The sequence below is a fragment of the Chlamydotis macqueenii genome, chromosome 1 (genome assembly GCF_036417535.1).
Source record: "Chlamydotis macqueenii isolate bChlMac1 chromosome 1, bChlMac1.mat, whole genome shotgun sequence".
NCBI lineage: Eukaryota > Metazoa > Chordata > Aves > Otidiformes > Otididae > Chlamydotis > Chlamydotis macqueenii.
Window position 1 is genome coordinate 151,324,427 of NC_141556.1, and position 12,668 is coordinate 151,337,094.

A 12,668-nucleotide genomic window follows, 5' to 3' on the forward strand; every position below is an offset into this window, starting at 1 on the left:
AGCAAGGGTAGAAGCTGCCTGCTGCAGAAGAATATCAAGGTGGTTTTTTTACATTTTTTTAAACAATTTACTGGATTAGGATTAAGCTCCAGAGACAGGTACTCTAAATTTCTTTGGGATAACACCCAAAGGGCCATTGCCTTTTGCTAACTGTTGCATAAAAGTAGAGGGAATCCTGAGACCATCATCGGCAAGGGAGCTTGAGGGGCTGTTTTGTTCACCGGTCCTTGCGAGTGGTCTCGCTGGCCTGCAGATGGCGAGTTTGCCATTTGGAGATGGGGAAAAGCCCTGCATCCTTACGGGAATCTGAAAAACAAATGCGGTGTGAAGACAGCTGAGGGTTAACCCTTCACCCTTCATAACGCCTCTCCCATAATACTTAATTTTGTGTGCATGACCAGCTTTTACTAGGCATGAGGATATTGCCTTGAAGATGGTAATATCGGGACTTTGGCTGAACATGAAACATTGTTATTTGCAATGGAAATAGGGAACTTCACCACCCACTTGAGCGGCAGCCACATTACAAAATTAAGATTGCTCTTCCAGGAGGAAAGCGACAATCGTGTTATCGCTTTCTCACCTCCCCTATGGTCTTTAGTAATACGTGGATGTTAATTAAGAGATACCCGTATTGACCGATTGACTCCAAAGGTCCCACAGCAAGGTCCAAGGCTAAGACTCAAGCAAAGACTTGCAGTGTTACTGATCTCTGTACCACCGTGAGGCAAATTCCCCCAGGAGGTAAAAAAAATTTTTATTCTGGCCCCCACTGAAGCATTGTATACTTTTAGGAAAATGTTTTCCATATCCATGGAAATCAAAATTCATATCTGTGTTTTAAACTCATCTGGCCTCCTTCATCAATTCACAAAAGTAAAACTATGAAGTAGAACAAAGTACTTCTAATAGACACAAGAATACATGTTTTTCTATGACTGCCCACATGGAAAATCCACTAAGCTCATCCTGTGACAGACACATTTCCTATTGCTGGCTTCCCTTGCTTCCTTTCCACTTTCCTACCTTTCCCCTTACATTTCTGTCCTGTCCAAGGGCTACAAAATGAAGTTGGAATGTGAATCACGTATTTCCAAGAAACACAGAGAACTTGCTCTATGGGTCAAATTTTCCATTTATTTTTCAATAAAGGTTTCTGAGCCCTCCCAAGAGCCACATGAGTAGAAATGTCTTTCCAACATGCAGCTGCTCCTTAATTCCTGGGAAAACCCCTAAAACAAACAGAGTTTTCAGTAACACAGTAATCTTTCCATTCTGAAGCTTCACAGTTATTTTGTTAAAGAAAGCACTCACAGCCATTTGGAAAAAAAAAAAAACCAAAACAAAACATTTTCAATGCACTATTTTGATCAGCTACACAAATGCACACACATCCTGCATTCTGGCTGCAAATCTCAAATTTGGTGACAAATTGGTGCCCAAATAACTAAAACATTGAGGAGAGGGGATTTTTCCACCCCTCCTATTCTCCAGTTCAGTACCTGCTCCTCCCTGGATAGCCCAACACTTTCCCTCTGCCACCACTCCAGGTGCAGGAGGAGCCCTGAAAGGGAGGAATCAGAATTGTAGAATGGTTTGGGTTGGAAGGGACCTTTAAAGGTCATCCAGTCCAACCCACCGCACTGCAGGGACATCTTCAACTAGATGAGGTTGCTCAGAGCCCAGTCAAACCTGACCTTGGATGTTTCCAGGGATGGGGCATCTACTACCTCTCTGGGCAACCTGTCCCAGTGTTCTACCACTCTCATCATAAAAAGATTTATTCCTTATATCTAGTGTAAACCTACCCTCTTTTAGTTGAAAACCATTACCCCTTGTCCTATCGCTACAGACCCTGCTAAAAAGTTTCTGCCCATCTTTCTTATAAGCCCCCTTTATGTATCGGAAGGCTGCTATAAGGTCTTCCTGGAGCCTCTTCTTCTCCAGGTTGAACAGCCCCAACTCTCTCAGCCTGTGCCCGTAGGAGAGGTGCTCCAGCCCTCCAATCATCTTCATGGCCCTTCTCTGGACCTGCTCCAACTGGTCCATGTTCTTCTTATGTTTGTAGCTCTGGAACTGGACACAGTACTCCAGGTGGGGTCTCACCAGAGAAGAGTAGAGGGGCAGAATCACCTCCCTTGACCTGCTGGCAACACTTCTTTTGATGCAGCCCAGGATACAATTGGTATTCTGGGCTACGAGTGCACATTGCCGGCTCATGTCCAGCTTTTCATCCACCAGTACCCCCAAGTCTTTCTTGACAGGGCTGTTCTCAATCCCTTCATCCCCTAGCCTGTACTGATACTGGAGGTTGCCCCGACCCAGATGTAGGACCTCACACTTGGTCTTATTGAACCTCATGAGGTTTGCATGGGCCCACTTCTCGAGCTTGTCCAGGTCCTTCTAGATGGCATCCCGTCCCTCAGGCATATCGACTGCACCACTCAGCTTGGTGTCATCTGCAAACTTACTGAGGGTGCACTCGATCCCATTGTCTATGTGATTGATGATGTTAAACAGTACTGGTCCCAGTACAGACCCTTGAGGGACATCACTTGTCACTGATCTACATCTGGACATCGAGCCATTGACCACTACCTTCTGGATGCAACCATAAGACCAATTCCTCATCCACTGAACAGTCCACCCATCAAATCCATATCTCTTCAATTTAGAGACAAGGATGTTGTGGGAGATTGTGTCAAAGCCTTACAGAAGTCCAGGTAGGCAACATCTGTAGCTCTTCCCTTGTCCACTAATGCAGTCACTCCTTCACAGAAGGCCACTATGAGGTTGGTCAGGCAGGACTTCCCCTTGGTGAAGCCATGCTGGCTGTCTTGAACCACCTCCCTGTTCTCCATGTGCCTCAGCATAGCTTCTAGGAGGATCTGTTCCAGGAAGGAGGATCTGTTCCAGGAAGGCAGGGTCCTCTGCATCTTGGAGCCCTGGGTAGCACAAGGGATGGGTAGCTGCTGCTGTTGTCAGTATTGCTAAAAAGTAGGTAGCAGCATTCCCTCTGCCAGTTCCAGCATTGCAGGAAGATGCTATCTCAGCTATCAAATCATAAATGCACTGCAAACAAGCCAGGCCTGTTATACTTGCACCAGGGCTGAGGTCTGCCATCATGCTGGTCCCTACAAGCCGCAAGACCAGATGAGTTGCGTGCTGTAACATAGCACTGATTAGAGACCTCATGTAAACATCATCCTCCCCTGTCTCTGCCACCGTCACCACTGTTCCCCACTCACCCACGGGGAATGAGTGGGTTTGGCAAGAGCCTGGACACATTCATGAGTGTATTTGCCCGTGACTTTTTCTCCGCACACACAACACAGCACTGCAGGGCTGCTGCTGTGACTGGAGCTGCTGGAACTGCTTCGGTGCTGCTGCAGGGATGCTCTCTGAGCTGGCAAGTGGCTGTGAAGTGCAGAACAACCTGGAGGTTTCCTACAGTACCATGAAAGGAGAAATGCACAGCAAAGGCCAAGTGGTAATAAAGAGGAAATCTTTCTGATCTATGCTCAATGAGACCATGTTGCTGGCAAAGAGGAGCACTTAGTACCTCATCCCTCCAGCAACCCAGAGACTCCACTTCATTTCTAGGTCTGAATAGTTTGTCTTTAACCCCAGAACAGTTTGCGAGCCATGTGGGCACAGCTAAGGGGAGCAGAGGCAATACCTCACTAGCATATTTCACTAGCCTGAGGGCATTCCCTTTGCATGCACAGCATTTTTGGCTGACTAAACCTCCTTGCCTTCCTGCAGGACTGTTTATGCCGTTACCTCTGCCTTTCCTAACGCACACAGAGCTTCCAGGCTCAGCTGAGAATGAAGTTGCTACAGCTGAGTACCAGAGCACTGGGGTCTTAATGCCTCATTACCACTTGGCACAGAGCATGGTTTTTTTTTTATTTTACAGGATGGAAATCATTCGACTGCTGCCTCAGATTACTGCTGACAAAAATAATCCCAGGGTTTGCTGTCACTTGGATGACGTGATGGTGCAGACCTCAGAGGATGACTGCACCCCTGGCAAACCCTCTCCAGGGAGAGCATCAGCTCTCTCCATCCCACACAAGTCATTTTGGAGGGCCTCCACCCAGATCTCTGCAAAGTCCTGTCACTTCAGGGCAAAGGGATTTGATGTGTCTGCAGTGGGCTCAGTAGCCATACTGAGCACAAACCAACAGAGAAGCGGCTCTGCCTAGCTGGAGCCCCTGAATTTGGTAGGATCTAGCTCTTTCTTTCCATTTTCCAGACTTGAAAAGGTCTAGAAGGTGTTTTGCTGAGATCTACAATCAGATCCTCCACAATTTGCTTCAAGGCTCTTTTGACATTCCCTGATAGCATTTGCACAGTGATTTCTTCAACTGTTTTTCTACTGCAGGCGTAGAGCAAAGTGCTCTCTCTGCCCCCCCACTGCTTGCCATTCAACTTGCATTCCCCAGCCACCACAGCTAGTCAGTCAGAAGCTTTTTTAACAAGCCTGCTTTATCACTTATGAATATCATCATTCGGCACTGTGGGTAGATCTGTGAGCAAACGGCTTGCTAATAGTAAATGTCGATAAGAAATCTGCCCTTGGCAACGGCAGACGGAATATTGCCCTGCAACAGCTCCCTTATTCCGGGCCAGCTCAAATGTGGGTTTATATGGCAAACATGTTTGTGTGTCCCCTGCTAGGTATTGCAGGAGTCTTGCTTCCTTGCTGTTCTCAGGATTAAGTAATGAGGGTGACAACTTTCTTGGTTTGGGATTGCCTTGCTTCCCAAAATATTAGAAGCACCACAGAATAGCAATAAAAAGAAGGCAATGGGAAATGGTTACCATCCATAACACAAAAGAAAATAAAAGCCATTCACTCTATTAAATAGTGAGAAGTAAAGGCTGTAAGATTACTCTCTGTAGGTAAAAGGTAACTTATCAGAATTTGGGTAATTAAACTGCTTTCATTCCACACTTTAAAGCACAAAGTGACCTCCCAGGACTGCCTTTGAATATCGCAGTAGAGAACAGGCACCAGAAGCAGTGGTCTGACTGGTATCTTTGTAATATACCTTCTTACCTTCCTCTATCAGATTTAAATGTTAATAGTTGTAATTTCTCACCCATTCTGGGCAGTCAGATCTCATACTCAGTTGAACTGGCCCATCATAATGCCTGCTGAGCCACCGTTGCCTTGTACTCCACACACGCTTGCTCTTGGGTTGGGTCCACATCACTCATCTGTCTCAGGCTCATTCTGCCTGTGGAAATCTCTCAGGCTCTACTTTGTAAGGCCTTTGTTCCACACAGTTTTATTTTTAAAAATGGCAGCCTAAAGGGAAAGACAGGTAAAAGAGAAGCATAATTCAATTTAAGGAAACAAAAAGAATGAATTGCTTAACACATACTAGGCAAAAACATACTTTAGTTAAATCCTGAGAGCTGCACACGATGTCTCTGTCTTGAGGAACGTGTTTGTCTGCTGGCATTCATTAGTGTTGATATGTACAACAGGTCCTCTAAAAATAGGCATGTTCAACTCAGAGTTGCAAAAACCCTGCTGCAGTGATTCTCTGCAGTGTCCTGCCTCATCTCTTCTCGCACTCATCAAAGAGGAATTTTGCTACACTTCTTCTAAACTATTTTTTCCTGTCCTTAACAGTACAGACCATTAACTCAATTACTGTGTTGAAGAATGTAGATTCAGAGAGGAGGTCCCAGATGCCTTTGATCAACATAGGTTTTAGTTTAATTAAGGCAAGTGCTAAAACAGAAGTGGCAAGATACACATCTCGCATGTCCTTATTACCAACAATTCAGCATTCGCAGCTTTGCTCTTTGCAATCCTCTGCTGCAAATTTCTCAAATATTATTTGATGTTATTCCACCAGTTTTCAAAAGCATTTAGTGAGAAACATTAAATGCAGTCTGGATCCAAACATCTGAAAATAGCTCTGTGGGTCAGGGAAGTGCAAGCTGCAAAAACCAGTTACGCACAGGAGGATGTATTTACAAAAGACACTGAAGGGTGCTGTGGTGCTTTAGCCCGAGTCACCACACAGTTTCGCTCACCCTCTCCCTCCCCAGCAGGATGGAAGAGAGAAATGGGAAGAAAGAAAAACTTGTGGGTTGAGATGAAGAGAGTTTACTAGAACAGGAAAGGAAAACTACAATAATAACAAAATTATTAAAATATACAAATGAACAATGTATGATTTCTCACCACCTGATATCCCAATGACCAATACAACCCGTCCCGAGCAGTGATCACAAAAATGAAACCATCAGCAAGCAAAAGTGAGCCAGCAAGGTAGAGAGGAATGATGTCAGCAAGTAAAAGAGAGATGAGAGATGGAAGTGGATGGATGCTCCCACCATGGGCAACCCCCACTTATATAGTGAGCATGACGTTTATGGCATGGAATACTCTCTTTGGCCAGTTTGGGTCAATTATTCTGACTGTCCTTCGCCCAGCTTCCTGCATCTGCACGTTAGCGAGACTTGGAAAGTAGGACAGTGTCCTTGGTCTCATTAGCAACAATTGGTATCATCAGAGTGTTTATCAACATTCTTCACACATGAAATCCAAAACACACCGACTAACTGAGAGGAAAATTAACTTCATCCCTGCCAAAACCAGGATAGGTGCTCAAGTGGAAAAATAGACCATTGAAAAGGCCTATTGAAAAGCTAAAACCAGGCATTGATTCTTATGTGTTACCTAATCATGTTTTTTCTTCCCAGAAAACAGTCCATCAGAGCTATCTCTTGTTTCATTACAAGTGTCCCCTTTGTGAGGACCCTTGACTGCAACTGTGAGGTTTTTAAGTACTGTTTATTATCACCACATAAGCTTGACTGTAAGGATCAGTGTTAGTTTTCTCCCCTGGGAGTATGAATGGTATTGCCAGGGACAAACTATCACTGCTGTGGGAAATACAACACCTTGCTAATCTGGCATTTGTTTCATACTAGACACTACACCACAAACACTAACCACCCCTTGTAGTAACCAGACATCAGTACTCTGTGTTTTTCCACACAGAGTAGAATAGAGTCATAGAATCATAGAATAATTTAGGTTGGAAAAGACCCTGAAGATCACTGAGTCCAACTGTAAACCTAACACTACCAAGTTCACTACTAAACCATTTCATGTCCCTAAGCGCCACGTCCACGTATCTTTTAAAACACCTTCAGGGATGGTGATTCAACCACTTCCCTGGGCAGCCCGTTCCAATGCTTGACAATTTTTTCAGTGAATAGATGTTTCCTAACATCCAGTATAAATCTCCCCTGGTGCCTGCTACAGCCTCCTTTCAGGTACTTGTAGAGAGCCTCCTGAGCCTCCTTTTCTCCAGACTAAACAACCCCAGTTCCCTCAGCCGCTCCTCAGTCACGCTGTCAAATACAGATGGTGCACTTTGAAAGGCTGAGTCCTCCCTAGAAGCAGACTTCCCAGAGTCCTCTTTGTGGAAACGCCTTTTTTTTTTTCTTTTCTGAAGCATGAGGTGGGTCTGAGGAAGTTCTCAGACATTTGTCCATCTTCCTGGCATCTAACTGTTCAATTCTCAGCTTGCATGTAGGTGCTAGCCTTGCAACTTTGCTGTGAGATATATTTAATCCTGTGATGCACAGGGGAAATACTCTGTGGTGTTCTGTGCAATATCCAATGCAGCAGCATTTTGTCTACTGGATGGAAGGCTGAACTTGTTTTCTCCCTACTTGCAGCTCCTTCATGTTTGTTTTCCCTGGCTACTCAAATGTGAAGCAAAATTGCATCTGTACCTTCACATTTAAGAACCTATCCTGCTTTAACATATAGCCCGCAGCCTGTATTTTTTGGTGACACAATCAAAAGATCTGCCATGTGAGAGAAAGGACATACACGTGTAATATATTTTGTGATAGCCAGCTGGTTCCTTCAGCCAGGGACTGGACATTTCTGTCTAGGAATGCTGAGCTTCCCATTGGCATTCTTCCCAGCTCAGCAACCCCGCATTGAGCCTTGGTGGGCTCCAAGCCTTGGGTGGGCTTCAGAGCTGGGACTGGAACTGGAGAGAGAAATCACATTTTTTTTCGCTTAGGTGAAGGCCTGAGCGAGAGTTTTTCACATTGCAGGAAAATCATCTCCTCTCTTTGAGTGATTCACACGCTCTCTGGTTCTGCACTGCCATGACTCTTTGAAGCCCGAGGACTGGGACAGGCTGAAACAAAGAACCGAAAATGGTTAAGAGAGGTATGATGAACACTCAGCCCCTTCCCTCCTACCCCGGTGACTTCTGGGGATTGAATCTGAGCTTCCTTTGCTGAAAGTTGTTTCATTTACGCAAACTAATCTGTTGCACACATATAAAGAACTATTAAATACTCAAAGTCTGTAATTCTCAGCAAATTTTATATTTTATGCTGCCATCAAAAAATGCAAAAAAGCTGTATCTGAGAGATATTTCCAGAACAGCATAATTAAGAGAATTGTAGCTGGAATTACTTACAGACTTGTTGTTTGGAATCAAAATGATTTAATCACATGTAGATTATCAGAAGCTAAATTACAACTGAGTGGGGCACAGCATCAGGGCCCCTAAAAGGCATGTCCACAGCAGGCAAAACTGTAATGGTCTAACACTGATTCTAAGGATTACTTACTTATTTCGGTGGGTTGATTTGCATCTACATATGCACTATGACTATGGTCAATTTTCCATCAACATTTAATAAGAAGATGCTTGCACTTTTGCAAACGTGAAAAAAAAAAGATATTGCATAGATCAGGAAAGATAGTAATTATTACAAAGCTTACTTGATGGTGTTCAGAAGTTTATCAGTTACTCATGGAGGGCTGGTGGTGATTAGATGTAGTGTAAAAGGAAAATATTATAAAAATAATACTATCGGAGTTTTTGAGAAGAAAATTCTTGAAAAATATGTTGTTGAGAAGTATGAAAATACAGAAATAGAAGGTACTTGTTGCAGAAGCAACACAAATGTGCAGCACTGTCATACACAATGATTGCTATGGCTCACTGGATGATAATAATTGCAAATTAAGTTGCACAATTTGTGTAAGTTCAGACATAGATAAAGCAAAATTTCTCAGTAAAAAAAAAATCAGGTGTATTGTTGACACATGAGCTACACTTTCAATGTAAAAAAGAATCAAATATCTGGCTGAGAACACATTATTTTTGTAACCATTTTACACAGTAAACCATGGAAATACCAAAATGCTCCTGATAGTTTTCAGTGCTACACATCCCTCCTCAATTTGATCATTTTAAGATAGGAAAGAGCAGCATCAGAAATACCTGAAATATAAAAGGAAAATTTAAATTAAATAATTTCAATCCTGACAATGTATCAGCTAGTGATAACACTAGTGTTTGGGAGACATTTATCTGCAAATTAACACAAAATGAAAACTGAATTTTTCCTCCAGTATTAGTCATGTGATATAATCTGTAACCTGACAAAGTAACCCAGAAAGAAGTCATAATTTGATCCTAGATGTTGCAATCAAAGTTTCTTGCTCAAAGGAATTTAAAAATAACACGATACTTCAGCAGATGCCTTGATTACATGCAAATACTGAGGCATATCTGCTCAGGTGGTTGTTGCTGTAACCCTGCCGTTGAAAGAAGCTTCAGCCACCTGGGCTATCAAATCCAAGTTTGGGTTTTCACAAAACTTATTATTTTTCTTTCAGCCTATGAGTTTGAAAATTGTGTAGGGAATAAACCCGTAGAATGCTACAGTGAAGAACAACCTCCTTGGGAGCACATTAACTTCGTGGAATTCAGCACTCCAAAGCTAGGAACTTACAGAAAGGGAATTTGCTGATCTAACCTTAACTCAGTGCCCTTGTACCTGTACATTATGAAATAGTATTTAATCACAGAAACGTAACATTATCTGTGCTCCTGGAAAACTCCTTATTCCACACGAGGAATGGCTATCTCTTCCTGAATGGGTAGCTATACTTTCTTCTTTTTACACCAAACTGTATAATTACTTTAAGGATTTTTTTCCTTAATGTGTGATTTTTAGAGAACCCTTGACTGCAGAGAGACAATTGAGTGAAATAGATAATGTTATTCACAGCTAACACTCTGCATTTACATGCAATGATTGTATTTAAATACCTGTAATGATAACTCTGCCTGCTCCTTATGGACTAGGATACGGCTTGAGACGATTGAACCGGGAGTCCTTGCAGGAGTCCTAACATAGAGGATATTGGAGGCCAGGAGAAGGTTTGCCTTCACTTTTCCCAACTAGGACCAAAGTAAAATCACAGCAGTCAGCCAGAGAACATCCAGGTTAAACCCTGTCCCTAATCAGTAGATCTTGGAGTTGCTGGAGTTGCTAGGCATGATGCCTTCACAAATAGGAACAAGCAAAAGCGGATGGGAGAAGTAAGAAGGAGTTAATATTCTCTGATCTTGTCTGTCATCTCTCCCTGCAAAGTTTCAAAGTTCAGTTATAAGCCTTGAACGTATACAGCCGGGAAAGTAAACATCATCAGCACGAATTTAAAGTGCTTTCAGCATACCACTCATGATCATTCAAGTAGATAAAGAAAAACAAAACAAACAAAACAAAGCCATCTAGAAAATACTTCATATTGTCAGTTGAAATAACAAACACATTTTACAGAGTTGCAGCCTGACCTAAGCTAGATTCGTCAATGAATTAGCCACTATGAACTATGAACAAAAAGTTCCACACCATTGGGTTACTGGTCTGTGACGGTTACTGACCTTTTTCTAAGGACATCCTTGTCCCTGTCTTAGGAACCCTTCCTGCTAATAATATTTGAGTATTTTTTTCCATATCACTTTTGACATATAATTTTGCTGTGTTTTCACACAGAGGGTACAACCATATAATTTCTCTTTCCCTGCTGTTTCCAGCATTGTCACTTACAGCCTTGAGCATTCTTTTCTGACGCAGCTGGAGGATGGCAGCTGAGTGCAAAAACCTTTCTGCAGAGGTTTCCATGGGTAATGTTGATTCTCCAGGCGGCTGCAATGGTACGCAGCAAGCTTTAGAGCTCCTTTTTATAGTTGCTCATATCAGTGTGCTTTGACTCCTGGGGCCACAGTCATACTGAGAGTAATCAAAATACTGGCACTTCCCAGACCACACGTGGGTTTGTAACTTGTCCTATCAGCTAGTAACCTTCATAGACGTAAAGCTGTGAAGCCTTCAGGGAAAAGAAGAAATTAATTTTTAAAAATATGTTTCTGTCCTTGCTATGCACTCAGTTCCAAAGTTCAGTGACTGCTGTTGGAATCATTCACGTGAACAGGTTTAATCAGGCCTGCAGACTACAATTATGTAAGCATGACGCAATTTTCTGGGACAAAAACATGGAGCAAGTTCAGCATTTCATTACCTGTCCAGAGCCTCAATCCATACATAGGTGAAGGCTGACAAAACTTGGCAGGTAGCTGCTTGTAACAGAGCCAAAGGCGTCTGGATGTGCAGGTGGCATTCCTTAACCTCGTTAGCTGGATGAGTTGTCTAGTCCTGGAGCACATTGTGTCTAGATAAGAATATAGACTGGCAGCAATTAAAATACATCTCTATATATACACACATATTTTTACTTTTTACTGGATATTTCTATCCTGCCAAATCTGCTTAATATAAACTCTTTTCCCGAAGTATGGAGTAACAGATTTGTTTTTTTCAGGTCATGGGAAAGTATCTCCAGCCAAACGGATGCAGAGCTCCAGCAAAGCAGAGTACACTTGTGTGGCGCGGTTTAGTAAATACAGACACAAAGATGAGTGGCTGTACGACAGACCACAAAAGCTAGGGAAGCCACATGTGCTGTGGGAATTTCATCACTTACTTGAGATACTACAACATGCAGTCACTAGCAAGAGTTATCTTTTTATCTCTTCTCCAATGTTGCTGCACATACATTTTCTAAAGAGGGGTTATTAAAAGTTTCGTGAGCAGTTAGGAGTGTTTTAAAGCTTACTGTTTGGATCTGGAAAAGCAGAGCTGCTAACTTTACTGGGAATGGTGTTTCTCACTGGTATTTCTCAATGAACAAACTTACTCATGCTGTCTTAAAAATAGTAGACACAATGTGTCCACACACACCTGTACAAACACACACCTTATCCCTCTCTTGGTTCTACTGCACTTTGCTTCCCTCTAACAATTTATTTTCTTTGACCTTCCTGCAGCTAGCGGAAAGAACCTCGGGCAAGAAAACCGACACATTCATGATACACAAAATAGTAAAAATATTTTTTCCATTCTTGGACAGATAAAGAATCCTTATGGGCCCTACAGGCACTTGAAGAAATACTTCCAGCCGAAACATTATGAAAGGCTTCCTCCTGATGCTCCTTCCCCAGTTCTGGCCTAAAAGTAAGAACGGGATTGGAGTGGTGTGTGAGGAGCTGGACCGCATTTCAGCACTGCCGACACGCCAAGCACATATTTCACAGCTCTGGGAAGCGTAAAGCCACCCTAGACTAATTCCTGATAAGGTTGAATATTTCGCTGGTATTGTTATTTAACAACTGCTCTGCAAACACAAGTAGGGAAGCCTTCCTCACTGAAACACAGAGACCAGCGAAGCTTTGAATGCCTCAGCCTGTGAAACACTTGTCTGCTGTCTTCATCTGCCTTTGCAGGGAACAGTATCTAAATACCTACCC

General features: G+C 42.9%; 1 long non-coding RNA gene across 2 annotated transcripts; it reads right to left on the reverse strand.

Moving 5' to 3' along the window:
• Positions 1-1,122: 1,122 nt before the first annotated feature.
• On the reverse strand, positions 1,123-11,496 carry LOC147602318 (uncharacterized). Of its 2 annotated transcripts, none has more exons than XR_015258884.1 (3): positions 11,384-11,496; positions 5,109-5,317; positions 1,123-1,232 (listed from the first exon to the last, which is right to left on the reverse strand). It is a non-coding gene; the product is annotated as an uncharacterized LOC147602318 (long non-coding RNA). The 2 variants fall into 2 exon arrangements; XR_015258883.1 differs by lacking the exon at positions 11,384-11,496 and adding an exon at positions 10,912-10,999.
• Between the last annotated feature and the right edge of the window lie 1,172 nt (positions 11,497-12,668).